The sequence below is a fragment of the Oryctolagus cuniculus genome, chromosome 13 (assembly GCF_964237555.1).
Source record: "Oryctolagus cuniculus chromosome 13, mOryCun1.1, whole genome shotgun sequence".
NCBI classification, from domain to species: domain Eukaryota; kingdom Metazoa; phylum Chordata; class Mammalia; order Lagomorpha; family Leporidae; genus Oryctolagus; species Oryctolagus cuniculus.
In genome coordinates, this window is record NC_091444.1 from 75,820,289 (window position 1) to 75,840,133 (window position 19,845).

Below are 19,845 nucleotides of genomic sequence, written 5' to 3' on the forward strand. Positions count from 1 at the left end.
CCCAAGTGCTTGGGCCCCTGAACCCGCATGGGAGACCAGGAAGAAGCACCTGGCTCCTGACTTCGGATAGGCACAGCGCTGGCCGTAGCAGCCATTTGGGGAGTGAACCAATGGAAGGAAGACCTTTCTCTCTGTCTCTCTCGCTGTCTATAACTCTGTCAAAAAAAAAGTGCAGCATGCAGGATTCCAACTGGTGCTCCAATGTGAAATGCCAACATCACAGGCAGTGGCTTACACTATGGTGGCTCCTTGTGGAACTTTTTTAAGGCTACAGGGGAATTGCTGTCTCCAACAATTCCCACTAGAAAGAAAACTCTGCAGCAAGAGAACAGCCTACCGAGTGCATTGGGCCTAGCAAGGGTATGGAAGATGGGATTCGGGGTTGGTCTAAGAATGGGGAGGCATGGTGCTGGGTAGGTTACGTGTCAGTCATGGGAGTATACTACAAGTCAGAAGCATGAGGCATCAGAGGACTAATGTCCTTGGGGAAGTTCTGTTGTGGTTACAAGGGGTACTTGGATAAACATAACAAGAGTGGATCTGAAGTTTGTATTGCTGCAGTGTCAGGAACCAGGGACAGTACATGCAATGGAAATAAAGAAGTTCAGAATTCACAGGCAATAAAGGGTGAAAGATAGTTGTCTAACAGCAGATGAGAGCTGAGCTGCCTTTGCAAGAAGATAAAGCACATAATTTGCACTTACATTTTCTACTTGTCGGCTCAAGCACATTTCTCTGGTGTGGTTTTACTGATGCACCTCTCCAAGGTCCTTGCCACTCCTCCATCATCACTGGGTTTGATACACAAGCGTAAAAGGAAACAATTCATACAGCAAAAGTTCCCTAGCTTTGGGGTTAGAGCAAAGAGTAGCAGGATTTAAAAATGTTCGCCCACATGCTTTGGACAGGACCAAGAGCCAACACTCTGACTGGCTTATTTTCAAGACAAAGTCCTGGCTGTTGTTTACAATGTCTTGGTGTCACCTTCAATTACATTATGCAGCTTATTCCTCAGGAACTGAGGCTGGGCCACAGATGACCAAGCTTGGTGGACAAGAGGATGGGAGAGGGAGGAAATTGTTGCCTTTCCATGGAATAAAGATGGCAATGGCCATGAAGTGGTCAGAAGACATTTGTACCCTGAGTTTCCAGAGGGCAGACACACAATGCCACGGTCCCTGGAGAGCTGGAAAGTAGCAGTTGTCCAAAGCAGGCTGGATGTTGCCATTCAGGATGCAGAGGTGCAGTTTGGGAAGAGGCACTGCATCATTGGCCAGTCCGAAAGCACAGCTCTGCCTAGGACTGCACCTCCAGGGAGGAGACCAATGATCACCACAGGCTTGAGGCCAGAAATGTCTGCAGAAAGAAAAGCGGGTATGAGCCCCTCCAGAGCTGCTTTACCACTCCATTCTTCACACCAGAGCTTCACCCACTGTGGATCCAGCGATTCTGACTTTGCTCACAGGCAGCCACCAGGCTTATTCCTTGTTGGTGACTCTTATATCTACATTCTTTCCATGAATGCCAAGTATTAGACAAAACATGGGTTTTTAAGTCTGGTCCTCTGTACTCTGATTCACATGCATTTCCTGTAGGTACAGTTAGATTAACAACAATCTATTTCCCAACCTTGAGGTTTCCTCCACTGGGGAGATAAGAGTGTCTTCTGCATTTTATAAGGACCAGAGGTACAAGATTCTGTGCTGGCTGCTCTGGGGTGTTAAACAATTAAGGGGCTCTGTGACTCCTGCCATCAATGAATTTGTAATCTAGTAAGACATTTCCAAATGATGCAATTCGATGATGCATGGGCTACTTCTTGCTTATGCTAGAGACTCCATGTTAGGTGCTAGTAAGGGTATAGTCCTGCTCTTGATGAGTTCGCAACAGAGTAACTCAAAGACAAGTGGTAAGTGAGGGCAATTGATAACTTCTCAGTCAAAAAAATAAAAGAATCCAACAAAACGGAAGCTTAAGTGTTGGTCTCATGAGAGTGAAACTGATACACCACTTTGGAAACGCACCCTTTAATTAATAAGCAGTGCAAAATAAGGAGTTCACTGGTGTTGGTATTGCCAACAGAGCTGGACAAGGCACGCACATGTGGATGGGCTCAGTCCCTACACAAGAGTGAACAGGAAGCTCTTACGAGGTCAAACCCACTCTGTACCCGTAGACCTAGAGCCAGTAGCTTGCAATCCAGTCTTCTATATGCAACCCCGGGTCACTGAGAGTGGTAACCAGGGGAACAGTGCTTGGAAAATTTGAGGAGGTATCCTGGTATTTTCAGGATAAACATGACTATTCACCATGCAAAACCATCACACAAGGAGAGACAGGGTGACATGCCTCAGTGAGTCTTGTTTTTCCTCCTTCTTTGCTTTTGAAATTTTCCTTTGCTGTCACAACTTCCCAATCTATTTCTCTAAGCCTTTGACAAAATCTGAGAAAGTAGGAGGTCAAAGACTTGAGAGAGAAAAAACATATGCCAATACCACTTAGCAAATTTCCCTCTCAGACATCCACTTCCAACCCAGCCATCTGCTGCTCTGTCAGCCCAGTATTTATAGCCTCTGCTGTGTCCTCATTATCCGGCCCTGCTTTCAACGTGGTGAAAGGCAGCTTCGTCTCCCTCCTGTTCTGAAGCAACAACAGGTTAGAGTTCACTGCTAGTCATTGTGCGATTTCCTTCCATTTCAGAAGTTACGACAAACTTACTCTTAGTCTTGAAAGGATTTGAGTTATGTATGATCAATAATCTGCCACATATTCGGCCTTTGTAGAATAAAAATCACTTCTTAACCTCCCTCTTCTCGTTCTAAGAGACCCTCTCAGATGGACTTAATCATAGTCCAGTAGAACAGTGCATGGGAAGCAGTAGTGTTCAGTCCTATTTTTAAAATGCTGGATTTTGGTTACAATTTGGGAAATAATATTGTTGACCTAGAAAATCACAGGAGTAAGAACAAGAGATACGAACCCTCACAACAAGAAGCGCAATCAGAGCTATTCATTCTGGTCTAGCTGGAAGGCGCTCATCTATAAAAGAAAATGACCCCTCTCAATTTGGGACTGACCCAAGGACCGTGGGTCTGTGGGCCTTTGTAGAAAAACTTCCTGGCAACATCAGCTCCTCCATTCACAGCACAAACAAGCTGGTGGACTGAAGGTCTTTGGCAAGGACTCTGCTTCCTCATACGTCTTTCCCTCTGCTGGGGTCTTAAGTGGCCAAGTTCCAGGTGCTCATTCTTCACTCCATCAAAGGCAAACTAGCAAAGTAGTACTTCCCATCCATCCCGTACTGCTCACAACAGTACCACCCCAAAGCCTCCCTAATTCTCATTCAAACTGGAAACAAGAGCTCCCTAAACACTTGGAGACAGTGTCGCAAACAGCCTAAATCCATCATTTCTCTATTGTTTCGAGATTTTTTTAAATAACAGATCTACTCTGCAGGTGGGGATAGCAAATGGAAATTCTCTATCTATATATCAAGGTGCTCAAGGGGCTCATAGCCAGGAGCACTTGCCAGGTGGCTCCAGATTGGTCCATCGGTGCCTCTTTGTGGCAGCCTTGAAGTGGGGACACAGGGCTTGGCACCTACCAGCTTGGGAGACAGGTTTGCGGGAGGGGAAGCCCCAGAGTTGGGGCAGAGACACTGGGATCCAGAGTGGGTCAGATGGGGAGAAATTCCTAGGCCTCAGCAGCATCCAAGCCTGTGGTTAGAGGCTGGGGACCCAGAGATTTGAAAGACATAGTACATGCTTCTCCAGTTCTTTCACATATTCAGACAAGAACAGGCTCTCTGAGGTGAAGGCACCAGGTAAATGATCTTGGAAGTTGGCCTGGGATGCCCTGGGGACCGTGTAATCTCACCGAAAGCTACAGAGGTGAATCTCCAAACACTGGGGAAAATCTAGAAGAGAGTCCAAAGCATACTGCATTATAATTCTTAAAGGGGCTGAGGTTGTGGCATAGCAGATGAAGCTGCTGCCTGTGACGCTAGCATTCCATATGGGTGCCGGTTGGAGACCTGGCTGTTCCACTTCTGATCCAGGTCCCTGCTAATGGCCTGGGAAAAGCAGTGGAAGAAGGTTGGTCCCTGCATTCATGTGGGAGACCTGGAAGAAGCTCCTGGCTCCTGGCTTTGGCCTGGCCCAGGTCCGGCCATTAGGCCATCTAGGGAGTGAACCAACCGATGGTAGATCTCTCTTTCACTTTCTCTCTCTCTCTCTCTCCCTCTCTCTGTAACTCTGACTTTTAAGTAAATAAATAAACCTTTAAAAAATGTCTCCCTTATTCCAACCATTTTTGTGAATGTGTAAGAAGCAAAGTTATGTTTGTTTATGACATTTTTTAAAAATAGGAAGTAATCTGAATTTCCAACTACTTGGGTGCCAGGTGGGATAGTTCAATAAATTGTGAAAATTTAAGGAATATTGAAAGGTGCAAAAATGTTTTCACATAATTTTTTGTGTTGTGGAGGAAAATTCAAGACAATATTAAGTGAAACATGTAGCATTCTCTGGAATACAAAGCTTAATACCAGTATGGGGTTAGGAAAGAGGGCTTGAATGAGCTAGGTCAGGAACCTCCCAATATTCTGTAAGCTGTGGTTTGTAGCAGTTTCAAGGAGATTTCTTTGTTATAGTCTTTCTTTTCTAAATTTTCTCTAGGAAATTAAATTTATGATTGTGAAGCAAGCTGTTTAAACCCATTCTGTTATCAACTTCATCAAACCTTATAATTTATAAAGCCTGACTTTCCATGACTTAAACAGTTCATACATTGTCACATTTTATACCCAAAGGGCATGGTATTGACCAAGCCAATGTCTCAGTTTGTCCTGTGCTAAGGGACATGAGTCATTGTCTCTTAACATCTGTATTTCAACCGTTGGTGTAGTTGAACAAGGCAGCTTTACACAAACTCTCAAATTTGTGATTTACATTATTTCAATTATTACTGACATGTGAATAGCATTAACTTCTATTCCTGTGGTACTTAAACATTTATAAGGCCAAAATAAATGTATAAATCGACTGCAAAGAAACCTTAAAAGAGACTAGAAAACCTAGTTAGAATTGCAACTCTGTCAACTGCTGGTTGGTGACCTTCTGCACGTTCTTAATCCCTGCTTAGTCTGCTTCTTTCCTGGTCAAATGATAGGATGTTAGGGGTGGTAATTAGTCTTCATTGTTCCGAAGACTCTGAAACACTGAGCAGTTTCTCAGCCTCTTCCCTCTTCCCTCTTCCCTCTGAAGGGTAAGTCTTAACACTGCCCTGAGATGCTCAGCTAGATAAAGCCTTCTCCTAATCCAAAGTATTGTGCACTCTTTAATTAAAATGATATTGCACATCCTGAGGGGAAAACTCAAGCCACTTTCCTTCTCTGCCCCAGGGCTGATGCTGTTCTACTTTGGGCAGGGTTTGTAGTCTGCAGTTTCCACTGCTTTTCTCTTTGTACAGACGTTTGCATACAGATTGTAAACTTTCATCACTCAAGGACTATCTGAGGAGAAAGTTAGAGGAATGGGGAAGGTAAAACAACCATACATGGCATTAGGAGCTTCCTAAGGGAGTCAAGGCCACAGTTGTTTTCCAAGTCATGAACTCTGGAGAATGTCATAGCCCACCATTGGCTGATGCCAAGAACTCAATCCCAGTTTCCCATGTGGGTAGCAGGAATCCAGTCACTTGCCTCCCAATGTCTGCACCTGCAGCAGTCAGAGCCAGGAACCAAATCCAGGCATTCTGATGAATTCTGGAACAGAATCTTCATATCTAGTGTCTTAACCACCAGGCCAAACACCTGCTCCTTCCCCTCTCCTGCCCTTTGCTCTGTTTTATGGAAGATAAGAAGAAATGGAGCTCACGGGTTAAAAGATTTTCCAGTATTCTGAGAATGTGTACCAACCCATACAATCATAACAAAGAAAGAGAAGTAGAAGAGAAAAATATATGTATATGAGTTAAAAACATAAGAAGGGGTAATGCTGTGACGCAGTGGGCTAAAGCCCCAGCGTGCAGCATCAGCATCCCATATGGGCGCCGGTTTGAGCCCCAGCTGCTCCACTTCCAATTCAGCTCTCTGCTGTGGCCTGGGAAAGAAGTAGAAGATGGCCCAAGCCCTTGGACCCTGCACCTGCATGGGAGACCTGGAAGAAGCTCCTGGCTCCTGGCTTCAGATCAGCTCAGCTCTGGCCATTGTGGTCATTTGGGGAGTGAACCAGAAGATGGAAGATCTCTCTCTCTCTCTCTTTCTCTCTCTCTCTCTCTGTAACTCTTTCAAATAAATAAAGTAAATCTTTAAAAAAAATAAGAAATGGGAAATAGAAAAAAGCTAGAAAATGGAAAGCATGCATAGCATATTTTGAAAAGTGCATTTAATTTTACTTATTTTGAAAGATAGAGCTCTTGTCATGAGCCATGGTCAAAGTGGAAGTTCTCTCCTCCCTTCAGAGAAAGGCACCTCCTTCTTTGATGATCCGTTCTTTCCACTGGGATCTCACTCACGGAGATCTTTCATTTAGGTTTTTTTTTTCCCCAGAGTGTCTTGGCTTTCCATGTCTGAAATACTCTCATGGGCTTTTCAGCCGGATCTGCATGCCTTAAGGGCTGATTCTGAGGCCAGAGTGCTGTTTAGGACATCTGCCATTCTATGGGTCTGCTGTGTATCTCATTTCCCATGTTGGATCATTCTCTCCCTTTTTGATTCTATCAGCTAGTATTTGCAGACACTATTCTTGTTTATGTGATCCCTTTGGTTCTTAGTCCTATCATTATCATCAATTGTGAACAGAAATTGATCACTAGGACTAGTAAGATGGCATTGGTACATGCCACCTTGATGGGATTGAATTGGAATCCCCTGGTATGCTTCTAACTCTACTGTTTGAGGTAAGTCAGCTTGAGCATGTCCCGAATTGCACATCTCTTCCCTCTCTTATTCCCACTCATATTTAACAGCGATCACTTTTCAGTTAAGTTTCAGTACTTAAGAATAACTGTGTATTGATTACAGTATTCAACCAAAAGTATTAAGTAGAACAAACAAACAAAAATACTAAGAGGGATAACATATTAAGTTGTTCATCAACAGTCAGGGCGAGGGCTGATCAAGTCACTGTTTCTCATAGTGTTCATTTCACTTTAACAGGTTTCCTTTTTGGTGCTCATTTAGTTGTCACCTATCAGGGAGAACATGTGGTATTTGTCCCTTTGGGATTGGCTTATTTCACTCAGCATAATGTTTTCCAAATTCCTAACAGGGATCACTTTTCAGTTAAATTTAAACACCTGAGAATAATTGTGTGTTAATTACAGAGTTCAACCAATGGTACTAGAACAAAAAAAAAATACTAAAATGGATAAAGTATTACATTGTACATCAACCATCAGGACAAGAGCTGATCAAGTCACTATTTCTCATAGTGTCCATTTCACTTCAACAAGTTTCCCCTTTGGTGCTCAGTTAGTTGTCACCGATCAGGGAGAACATATGATATTTGTCCCTTTGGGACTGGCTTAATGCACTCAGCATGATGTTCATGACAAGAGCCTAGGGTGATTACTGATGCCATAAACAAGAGTGTCAATTTGTTAAGTCAACAACAGGAGTCACTGTGCACTTATTCCTCATGTAGGATCTCTGTCCTTAGTGTGCTGTACATTGAGATTTAATGTTATAACTAGTACTCAAACAGTATTTTTCACTTTATGTTTCTGTGTGGGAGCAAACTGTTGAAATCTTTACTTAATGTATGCTAAGCTGATCTTCTGTATATAAAGATAATCAAAAATGAATCTTGATGTGAATGGAAGCGGAGAGGGAGTGGGAAAGGGGAGGGTTGCGGGTGGGAGGGACATTATGGGGGGGAAGCCATTGTAATCCATAAGCTGTACTTTGGAAATTTATATTCATTAAATAAAAGTTAAAAAAAAAAAAAAGAAAGAGCTACAGAGAGAGAGAGAGAGAGAGAGAAAGATATCTTCCATCTGCTGATTCACTCCCCAAGTGCCTATAATAGCAGGGCTGGGCCAGGATGAAGCCAGGGCAAAGCCAGGAGCCAGGAAATCTATCCTGGTCTGTCGCTCCCCCTCTTCGTGGAGGAACGACACAGGACCCTGCGCTGTTCTTTCGTCTGCTCGGCCCTCCCCGGGTTTGCTGCTGGTTCTTCCCGGGTTGGCTACCGTCCCTTCCACCTCCGTGGAAGGGCGGTTCCCCCGGCCACTTTCCCCACTTCCGCGGGGGAGCGGCACACCACCGGCCAGCTCTCTCGGGGGCTGCACAGGTGTTCCCTCAGATGTTCCCCTCAGATGTTCCCCTTAGATGTTCCTGGTGCATGTTGTCTCTCTCCTCCTTTATAGTCCTCTTCACCAATCCCAACTCTGCTACCCACACGCCGAGTACGCTGCTCTCCTCCAATCAGGAGCAGGTCCTACAGTTTATTGGTTGAACTGGAGGCAGCTGTGTAGAAGCTGTTTCCCTTCTCAGCGCCATATTGTGGGAGAGCAGATGCATAGAATAAGTCTTAATTCCAGTAACTCAGTCCAGTCCGGGTTGCTCCCCACACTGGTCTCTTACGTGGATGACAGAGCCCCAAATGCTTGCTGTCTCCCAGAGTGTGCAATAGCAGAAGGCTGGATCAGAAATAGAGGCAGAACTTGATCCCAGGTACTCCAACACAGTGTGCAGGCATCCCACACAGCAGCTTAACCTGCCATATTACAACGCCACCCCTTAGAGTTTTAGACTTTGAGGTTTTAAAAGTGCTTTTCAAATGAACTCCTCCATTTGATAACTGCATATGCTTGTTAATTCAGTAGAACAGGAAGTTTTATCTTCACTATCCACAGCTCTGAGATGTCCAGAGATTAAATCATTAGACCAAATTCAACCCCACACATTCACTCACCCATATGCACAAAACGCAATCAGAATCATGATCTGAAGCCGGGCATCTTGATTTCTAATCTACTTCCTAGAACAGGGAGCCAAGTTGGAGGGAAATAGAAGAGTTTCTGAAAGTCTCCGGGGGCTGTGCCTGAGCCTGAGCAAGTTTTACAATCTCTGGCTGAACAGGAACATAAAGGTTAATGCTGTATTACACATCTCTTCCTTGTCGTATCAAAATCCTTCAGTCCTTGTAAGTAAGCGCATGCTGCTATATAAATACCAAAGCTGTCTATGTTGCCTTTGCTCTTTATTAACTGCTTGCAATGTTCCCAGCGAGTTTCTTTAAAGCCAAAGCTACAGATCAGTGATTTCATTGGTGTGCATTCATTTATTTGCCCAACAAATATTTATTGGGTTCCCAACATATGCCAGATGTTGTACAATGTTCCAGACTTAATGATGACATAAGACAAATCCTCTTCCCTGTGTGATTTAATGGCACTGAGAGTGGAGTTAAGGGCTCTGGCTAAGCCACTGCCCTTGTTACCATTGCTTCTACTGTCTAGCTATGGCTGTGGTCTCCAAGGATCTACTGCTCAGCAACCCACTGCCTCTCACCTTCCCTAGGGAGAACTTTCAACAGCTTTCTGACACTGCTGCCCGTTCTATTGTGGACAGAACAGGGACTCTTCAGACAAGGAGGCTGGCAGGTGGAATTCCCTCCTCATCCTGTGTGCAGGTTCAGGAGCCTTGACCTCTCCAGCGAAGGGGCTCTAAGGGACAGAAGGCTCCACAGCATCAACTGAAAGTTGTGGCATTAGAAAGTCTAGCTCGAGCCCTTAAGAGCTGTCTTCTTTTTCTATCTCTGCTAGATCCCATAGATCCCAAATGAGTGTCGTGATGCTAATATTTTACTGTGCCTCTTCCTGGTCTCAGTCAGGAGAGGAATGGTGCAAGTATACTCAAAGGGATAAAGACATGGTGGAAGTAGAAGATTCTATATGTTTTAGGCTTGGCTTTTCAAAGCTAAATGCTGTTCCTTTCAGGTGGGGAAGCATGGAGATGTGGGATGAGGGAGTGTATAAGGTCATGTGGGTTGAGGACTTCTCATCTCTCCCAGCCCTTCTGAGATGTTCAGTGCTGTATGTGGTGAGAAGCTACAATGTGAGAACCTGAGATAAATCCTTGGTAATCAGGGGTAAAGAAGAGAGTCTGGGAAAGACCTGAAGGATGAAAGCCGGGGCACACCAGTTTGGTGCCAGGATGATTGTTCAGGTTAGACTGGAACTGTCATTCATTAAAACAAAAATGGATCGGCATTTTCTAGGTGTCAAACTCTATGCTCAATGCTGGAGATGCAAAGAACAATAAGACAGAAACTGCTGTCTTGGGGCCTTTCAATGCAGCTTAGGTTCTGGGGAAAAGTGTCTGTGATGGAAAAGCAAATAAATATTTAAAGAATTCTTTCAAGAAAATTACTATATAGCTACTTAAGACACAGAAAGCAGCAAGACATCCTAGGTGTGGCTGGTGTCCAGACAGTGGTGGCTGGTGTCCAGACAGTGGTAACTGGAGCCTGGGGAATTGATGTCTAGGGGTGCAGCCTGGGCTACACACATAACCAGGGACAGAAGTTGCTCCTGCTTAGGCAGCTTCCAAATAGTCAAAATGCAAGAAAGGGAAATGTCATTAGGCAAGAAAGCGACATCAGAGCACTCATGTGACCCTCCTCTTGGGACTTGCAGAGCTATTGAGGGAGGAATTGAAAGGGGGTGCTGTTCCCCTTTTTGGTGTTCTTGAGGTCTGAGGAAATCACAGGTGCATAGAAAGCAGGTTAAGTTCCCTTTCTTGGAAATCTGAATGGTAAACCACAAAGAGCATGACTAAAAAAAATAAGTAGTTCTATCAGCTAAATCCTAAAGCAAAGTTGCCCTTACTCATTTTGTAACATAAAAGTTGTCTGCAATCTTCATGTCAGTGACTGTAAATGGTAAGCCATCATTGACATCTACTTGGGGGGTCAAAGAATAGACTTCTTGGTTAGTTAAAATTAGGTTGGGCCACACCCAACAGAACACCACAAAATAACAGTTGTTCAAGTAAGGTAAGAGTCTAGTTCTCTGTCACAAGCCTTGGCAGATGGGCAGTACGGGCTGGGACCCATATTCTGATCTTTCCACTTGACATTTTCAGGGCAGGTAGGACTTCAGTTCACAAGGTCCAAAATAGCTTCTGGGCTCCAGCTAACACAGCATTAAGGAAAGAAAGAGAAAGAGGAAAAGCAGAAATGCAAAAAAGGACTCTTCTCGGCAATCTATGCCTTTCAAGAAAACTTCCTGAAAGTCCCACACAACATTTTAATGCACACCTCATCAATCCCAGCTGTGTTAAACTGTGAGGGATGCCGGGAAATGTAACATTTAGTGCCCATGCCCAAACAGAAATTTTGTCTTTAAAAGTGGGAATGGTAGACATTGAATAATAACTGGAAGTCTCTACTACAAGACTTGCCTACTCTTCTTTGTCCTTCTATCTTCAGCTGCTCTCCAACTTTCAAATCTTATTCCACCCATAGGACAAATAGCTTTCAATAGTTTTCTAATGGGATAGATAGGTAGACACATTTGGTAGAAGGAAAGACTAAATAGTTAGAAAGAAGCTAACTAGCTAGCTAGATGACAGACACATGCTTCTGGAGAGAGAGTGAGAGGGAGTGAGAGAGACTAAATAGGTAGATAGATGATGGATAGATAGATACATAGAGAGATAGAGATATAGATATAGAGAGGTAAATGTGGCTAGATCAATTTACCATTAACAATATCCATATTGCTCGTGTGGTACATATAGATACAGATAGAGATCAAGATAGTTTGAGATAGATAGATAGATAGATAGATAGATAGACAGACAGACAGATAAACGTGGCTAGATCAGTTTACCATAGGGAATATCCATATTGCTCATGTGATCACGGAGACTGGGAAGTATTACGATCAACTATGTATGACGTGAAGACTCAGGAAAACCGGTGGTGAAGTTGAGTCCAAGTCCAAAGGCCTGAGAACAAAGGGAACCATGGTGTAAATCCTCATCTGAAGGCAGAAAAAGATGAAATGAGATGTCTGGACTCAAGCAGTGAAGCAGAAAAAAGGGACCAAACTTGTCCTGCTTCTGCCTCCCTGTTCTGTTTAGGCTTTCAGTGGGTTTCATGAGGCTTACCGACTTTGGAGTGTGCCCTCTGCTTTACTTCATTCCCTGATTTCATGTGCTGATTTCACCTTCAGGCATTCTCAGACACATCCCCAAGCAATGTTTAACCTGGGCACTTTCTGGCCCGCTCAAGATGACACATAAAATTAATCACCACCACCCACTTCCACAGAAACCACTTTCCCTCAATAGAACACAACAGACCCTAGCCCTTTGGATTTTGAATGGAGATACACAATTCTAGAACACTCGCGGTGCACTGAGCCCAATGTTAGGCGTGGTCATGCCCTCTGTTCTCAGGAACATGGTCAATGTATTGTGAGAGAATCCAGCTTATCACATGTTACATTACTCTAGAAATGCTGGGTCTTATTTATCTTTTTCTTGGCACATGGTGGCCACACAAGACAAAGGATGTCAGGAAGGATTGTGCCAATTAGAAGCCAGGAGCCAGGAGCTTCTGCCAGGCCTCCCATGAGGGTGCTGGAACCCAGGCACTTGGGCCCTCCTCTGCTGCTTTCCCAGGCAACTAGCAGAGAGCTGGATCAGAAGAGGAGCAGCCAGGACATGAAATCAGGGTCCATGTGGGTTGTTGGGGCCAGAGGTAGAGGCTTAGCCTACTATGCCACAGCACTGGCTCCCAGGAAGTTTTGTGAACATCTACCTTGCTCTTTTCCTCTTCCTCACTCTTTCTTCTTAGAAGCAGAGATAGATAGAACAGAATTGGTGTTGACTGAACATTTCAGCTGCTTAATATTGTCTTAATATTTTAATGGCAGCATTGGTACATGGGCAGCTAACCAGAGTCCATGCCAAGACTGCAAATAGAAAAGATAGTCTTTATCTTCCTGGAGGTCTCCCTGTACTGCCTTCTCTTTCACCACTGGGAGGGCTGGCTGCTTAGTGGGAGGAGTAGGGGAACACTGCTGAGCAGAGCTCTGCTTTCTTGTGGTTAGGACATGAAGAAATGCATGGGTGACATGAGTCGTACTTTGGAAATTTATATTCATTAAATAAAAGATAAAAAAAAAAAGAAATGCATGGGTGAGAGATTGGGGACGCCCCCTTAGCACAAAGCAAGGGTATCTCATATGGTGCCCAAGCAGAGTTTATAAGCCAAGACCTTTCCACTCCTTCTTTCTCTGGAATCCAGTCTGGTTGTTAGAAGGAGAAACCCAGTCCTACTTGAATGCTGCCATGACAACATTTCCCTGCTTTAAACCACTCAAGCTTCAGGCAACATAAGATTGCTGACACTTTTTCCCCCATAACATTTCAAATTATGTCTTCCTGCAATAAATGAATTATTTTGGCTGCTTTTTCAAAAAATTCTGAATCCTCCACCACAATAATTATTTGATAGGTGCTGGTTATTCAAGACACTAATAGAATCTATCTGAACAAGAAAAAGGAATATAAAAGAAAAAGAAAGACAAAAAAGGAGGGAAAAGACAGGCAATAATTGGGGTTATCTGCATAGAATTAGCTTCAGATTTTTGCCAACAGGTCTGTAGGTTGAATTTTTCCAAGAAGAAAATGGACATGGGGCCTGCACTGTGGCATAGCAGGTAAAGCCACCTCCTACAGCGCCACCATCCCATATAGGTGCTGGTTTGAATCCCAGCTACTATACTTCTGATCCAGCTCTCTGTTATGGTCTGGGAAAGCAGTAGAGGGTGGCCCAAGTCCTTGGGCCCCTGTACTCAAATGGGAGACCTGGAGGAAGCTCCTGGTTCCTGGCTTCAGATCAGTGAAGCTCTCTCTCTTGCTGCCTCTCTGAAACTCTCATTTTCAAATAAATAAATAAAATATTAAAAAAAAAAGAAATTGGACACATCCAACTGTTTTTAAACTTAGAGAACTTAATTACACTTCACATGATCTCTATACTAATCCTTTGAGTTTATTTTCTGTTATTGTTAGAAACAAAATGACTAAGAGTACTAAGCCCACACAAAGTGGCTTTCTTATGTCCCACGCATACAGGTCTTTCAGGCCAAACTATGACTTTAGATTGGCCTCTCCCATCTACCATTGTGTAGTACTGCATAGAATACAGCCATCTTTGGAAAAATTTGTTATCTCCCTCTCTCTCTTTCTCTGAGTGCTGCCAGAAGCTAGCATGCCCTACAATGTCCCAGGTAATTTTAGGGCATAGTCTATGCAGATGTGGGGCCATGCATCTCAGTCCTATGGTGCCAGAGACCACTCTGTCCCAACACAAGTCTTCTTCCCAAGAAAAAACAATGATCCAGCCAATGAGAAACAACCGGACTGATGAGCCTGCACATCCAGGTTGGAACACCAGCAAGTTCCTTATACCTGGCCCAAGGTGAGGCACCTGGAGCGGCCAATTTCTCAGGGCCTCTCTTGCCTGCTGTGGTCTCATCCTATGCATTTATGTAAAATGCAGTGAGAATGTTATGTCTTTGCTTCAGGTTTCTGGATTTCTTTCCCATTTTCACCAGATGTGTCCATAAGACAGGCAACAGGTGAAAGCATTTTTAGTAGTTTCCACTTTAGTGTGAATTACTTTTGAATCATGAAAAGTAAAGCCATAGGACTTTCAGTTAGCCTACCACTGGTAAGGTGGGTAGATTTGCAAAGAGCAGGCAGTAGAGTTACTTATTTCATGTGTGTTTGTTTTAATCTTTCACAAAGTGTGGATGCTCCTTCTAACCAATGCTTTGATGGTTTGCCTAGCACCTCCCAATCTAATTGCTTTGGAAATGGTGAACTGTAAGTACCAACAGGTCCTCAACATCTTCTCTGACTGTAGTCTTGGTTCCTGTGTACTGATTTCCAATTCAACCTTTGAAGATGATTCTCTTCCACTGAGCTCAGTTGGTAAGCAAGATTATGGCACTGGCAGCCAAAGTACAAACTTTTTAAAGTGTAACAATTTGCTACTTGCTATACTTTAAGAAAAAAAGCTTGTTTGATAGATTGATTTTTGAAAGAGTTATTACAGAGAGAGAGGGAAAGACAGAAATCTCTGGTTCACTCCCTAGATGGCTGTGATGACCAGCATTGGTCCAGGCTAAAGCCAAGAGCCTTGAACTTCTTCTGGGTCTGCCATGTTGGTGCAGGGCCAAGCACTTGGGCCACCTTCCACTGCTTTTCCCAAGTCATTAGCAGGGAGCTGGATCAGAACTGTAATAGTTAAGACACAAACCAGGACACGAACTGGCTCCCATATGGGAGTGGTGGTGATGACTTAACCTGCTACACACAATGCCAGCCCTTGTGCTTTTTTCTTTAAAATATTTATTTTGTTTATTTGAAAGGCAGAGTTACACAGAGAGAGGGAGAGACAGAGAGAGAGGGAGAGACAAAGAGAGAGATTTTTCCTTCTACTGGCTCACTCCTCAAATGGCTGCAATGGCCAGGGGTAGTCCAGGACAAAACCAGGAGCCTGGAACTCTTTCCAGGTTCATGGCTTTCCTAGGCACATTAGCAGGAAGCTGGATTGGAAGTAGAGCAGCTGGCACTTGAAATGGTGCTCATATGAGATGGTGACACTGCAGGTCACAGCTTAAACCACTGTGCCATAATGCCAGCCCCTACTTACTGTACTTCTTAATGGAAAATCCCAACATTTAAGCTCTTGCTATTATTTTCTTTGATGTCTTGAAAATTCTCCTGGGAAAGAGCCATCTGAATTTTTCTGTGGTCCTCTCAACTTTCAAAGTAGAGATACTTAAAGGGGTATTTTTCAGGGTTTCCATTGTTCAAGGACACACAGTCAGACAAGACCTTGGCAGTTTGCAACAGATTTGTGTTGTTTGCCTTTTTAACTCACAGCCATGGAAGCTTTGATGGTGTCACCAGTTCATCAGGCATTGTTGGTTTTCTCTCGTCTCCTCTCTGCTCCTCTCCACTTGTCATTTCCCTTCTCTTCCCTTCCCTTCCCTTCCCTGCCCTTCCCTTCCCTGCCCTGCCCTGCCCTGCCCTGCCCTTCCCTTCCTTTCCCTCCCCTCCCCTTCTCTCCCCTCCTCTCTCCTTCTCTCTCCTCTTTTCTTCCTCTTCCTCTGCCTCTACCCCTTATCTGTCTCTTAGCCTATTTGAAATGCTTAGTCCTGCTCATTCAGTCCTTGTACACAAGGACCTTGTACACAAGGTCGTGAAAGGAGCGAGGCTGGGTGTAGTGCCACCATTTCTTCCGCCGTCTGTCTCTGTGCCTCACACAGAGCTTCCAACATCGCTATGCTGGGAGAGAGCATCCAGAGGTTCACAACCATAGGATGTGAACCCATAGGAGCCACCATGAGGAGGGCCCAGGGAAGAATTAGTGGAGGCTGCTAGTTATGATGACTTTGTATTTTGGATCTGGATTTGCTGCACCTTTCTCCATAGTACAGCACCAACTCCTTAAGAAATAAGGATGTTTAAGGTCATCCTCTTAACAGATAACAAAGAGCATTTCAAGAAGTGCCATCTGTCTGAAAAATGGATCAAACTCTTGAACTCACAGCATACTAGATATGTTTCTAAATAAACTTAAGACATGGATGCATAATGCCTCTTTTCTGATGCAGGGAATGTGATAATATGAGCATATGCCTACTTTATTATTTGGATAATATTCCAGTATTAATTCCTTAGTCAAGATGTGTATGATTTAGCTTGTTATATGATTTTCAATTTTGAGATTTTATTTAATTTTTCCTTTTTTTGGATTAAGACATTGTTGGAAATTCAGGATATAAAGGACAAAGGCAAAGTTAGCTGTTGTCTTATAATTTCTTTTGAATTTAAAGGGGGAGAAAAGATACATTTCAGTCAAGTATTTAAAAGCTTCACTTTTTTCTAGGCCTATGGCATGAAACTGACATTTTTGACTTGATTATTGCACTGCTGACCAGTATTAGTCTTCTTTAGATTTAATAAAAAATAAAGTAGTCCAAACTTACTCTGCATCTTTGACTACAGTAGGAAGGGACTAAAAGGTGACAAACAGTGAAATTCTGCTTACCACTCAAAAACGTTTAGTTCCTAGGGTTTTGTTTTAAGCAGGGGAAAGTAACTAGCAATCGAATATTTTTGACAGTCTGGTCACTACTAGAATAGAGCAGAATAATAACGTACAGCAGATTTCACACTGGTAATCTATCTGACCTCTGAACTTTGGTGAGAGGATACTGTATTATTTTTAAAGCATGACTTTAGGGCCTGGCGCTGTGGCATAACAGGTAAAGCCACTGCCTGAAGTGCTAGCATCCCATATGGGTACCAGTTCGAGTCCCGGCTGCTCCAGTTCCAATCCAGCTCTCTTTTATGGCCTGGGAAGGCAGTAGAAGATGGCCCAAGCCCTTGGGCCCCAGCACATGCGTGGGAGACCTGGAGGAAGCTCCTGGCTCCTGGCTTCATATTGGCACAGCTCTGGCCATTGCAGCCAACTGGGGAGTGAACCAGTGGATGGAAGACCTCTCTCTCTCTCTCTCTCTCTCTCTGACTCTCCTTCTCTCTCTGTGTAACTTTAACTTTCAAGTAAAATCAATAAATCTTTTAAAAAATAAAGCATTATTTTAATCACATGAAACATATTTCTGGATTCTGGAATTGCAACAACAACAAAAATGAAATACTTAACCCTGGCTGCTGAGTGAGTCTTAGGCACTCTCAATACAGGTTGTCTGAAGAGGATGCTTTGCCCTTCTTCTAGCATGATATAAGGGAACACGTATTGGCTTTAAGATTACATTTATATCCTTCCCTCACTGAATGGCTTTGGGCAAATCGTATCACTGCTTTGAGCCCCAATTCCTTCATTTCTAAATGGGGAATGCAGATAACTGCCTTGCATGTTTGTTCTGATTTGACAGATAATAAGCAACTGAGGTGCCAAAAAAATAATAATCACACTTCCGTTGTTCGACACTTAATTGATCTTGGTGGTTCATTATTATAAGTAGTGTTGGGCTAAACTATCTGATAGCAAGGAGGTTCTTCAATGCACAAGAGGTACCAGGATTTTCCCATGTCCTGTCTGCTCTGGGTCCCTCAGAATCTCACCTTCTACAGTGGCCAACAGAACATGGCCCGTTGGGCTGCATGTGCAGAGATGTGGGGAGCAGGAATGATAAACATGTCGGGGCACAGTCCAGTTGCATGAAAGCCATAGGCTCAGTCATTTTGTGGAATGTGGAAACTTTGTGCTGATGTAGGCAAGGGGATAACTAGAAAGGAGGAGATGAAGTCACTAGTTCCTCCCCACAGCCCCACCAGTGCTGCAGCCTCACCTGCACTGACCAAACACCTACTCCTTTACATGCAACAGAATCCAAACAGCTGCTCCTTCCCATGCAGCAGAGAACAGCAGCTTCCATAAAACCCCTGCTTAGAACCACGGTCAGCCCCAAATAACCAACATGGCTGCTGGCTGCATCCCCATGATGACTTTTGACTAATTGTAGGGTCATCATAATGAAATCATTATGGCTTACACTCCTACTCCCATCATGCACCTGGCACCATAACATTTCTGAGATTTCCAAAATAATGGGTAAGGAAATGGGTGGCACCTCAAATCTGCCCCAAACTCCACCCATTATGAATATTCAACTAAACTCAATCCATACACTACCCCCAATGCCTCCAGATCATATAAAAGGAAGGCCCCAAACCTTATTGAGTGAAGCTCTCTCTTGAGATTGACCACACTCTTGAGTGTGTGCTTCCACTTTGCATGCAAACAAATCCTGCTTCTCTGCTGATCTTTTACCTACATCTTCTCCTTGAATTCTTTCTTGCATTGGAGACAAAAACCTAATTCAGTCACCCCACAGCAATGCCAGGGCTTCTGTTTAGTGGCTCAGGCCTACTGCACCAAAGATTTCTTTGCTGTTTCTTTCCTCTGCTCTGTAACAAAGACACAATTTTAACAGCAGTATCAGCCCACAAGCCTCTTAATTCATGATCATCTCTGTCTGATTTCTTACTGCTCTTAGCATCCCTCTCTGCTTCTGGGTGTGCTTATCTGTCATTTACCCCTGTAAGGGCAGTTACACTAAGCGTGGGAATCTGTACACAGGCCTACGAGTCCTGGGAGAGATGAAGGGATCCACAGCATGAGACAAAGTGAGCTTCCAGGATGATGGCACGCAGTAGGATCGGAGAGATCAAGACATGATGGGAGCAACGTAAGCATGCAAACAAACATGAAATAAACCAAGCCCCAGCACTTACAGAACTCCAGGGAAAGCAAAATGCATGGAGAGGAAGAACAGCAACCAGAGCTTATTACTTGTCATAGCAGTGAATGGCATTTGCCTGGTCGCAGTAAGGTAACACCAAATCCAACAAAATTATTATCAACTCTATTGAGAGGACAGGAGACTAGTAAGTTTGTGTGTGTGTGTGTGTGTGTTTGTGTGTGAGAGAGAAAGAGAGGGAGAGAGAGAGAGAGTGAGCGCTAGGGGGAGAAAGAGAAATTACATATTAAGTTTCTGGAGGAAGAAAACAGTAAAGCAAATTCTGAAAAATCAAGGAGTGAGGATGACTATTAGGCATAGAGGCTAATATGTCCCTAGGGATGCCCACATTCCATATTGGGATATCTAAACACCAGTTTCACTTCTGATAAGAGCTCACCCTGGGAGGTAACAGGTGATGGCTCATGTACTTGGGCCCCTGCCACTCATGTGGGAGACCCAGATGGAGTGCTCCTCTTCTGGCTTTGGCCTGGTCCAGCCCCAGCTGATGCTGGCATTTGGGGAGTGAACCAGCAAATG

General features: G+C 43.9%; 1 long non-coding RNA gene and 1 pseudogene across 2 annotated transcripts in view; one reads left to right on the forward strand and one right to left on the reverse strand.

Annotated features, from left to right (window-relative positions):
* LOC103350891 (uncharacterized) overlaps window positions 1–12,257 on the reverse strand; it is a 28,183-nt gene extending 15,926 nt beyond the window's left edge. For both annotated transcript variants that reach the window (XR_518733.4, XR_011381581.1), the window contains exons 1-2: window positions 12,122–12,257; window positions 11,842–11,959 (exon numbers count right to left, since the gene is read on the reverse strand). This is a non-coding gene — a long non-coding RNA (uncharacterized lncRNA). The remainder of the gene's footprint in view (window positions 1–11,841; window positions 11,960–12,121) is intronic.
* A 4,061-nt stretch (window positions 12,258–16,318) lies between these two features.
* On the forward strand, window positions 16,319–16,494 carry LOC127483589 (cytochrome c oxidase subunit 7C, mitochondrial pseudogene; annotated as a pseudogene).
* Window positions 16,495–19,845: the final 3,351 nt, after the last annotated feature.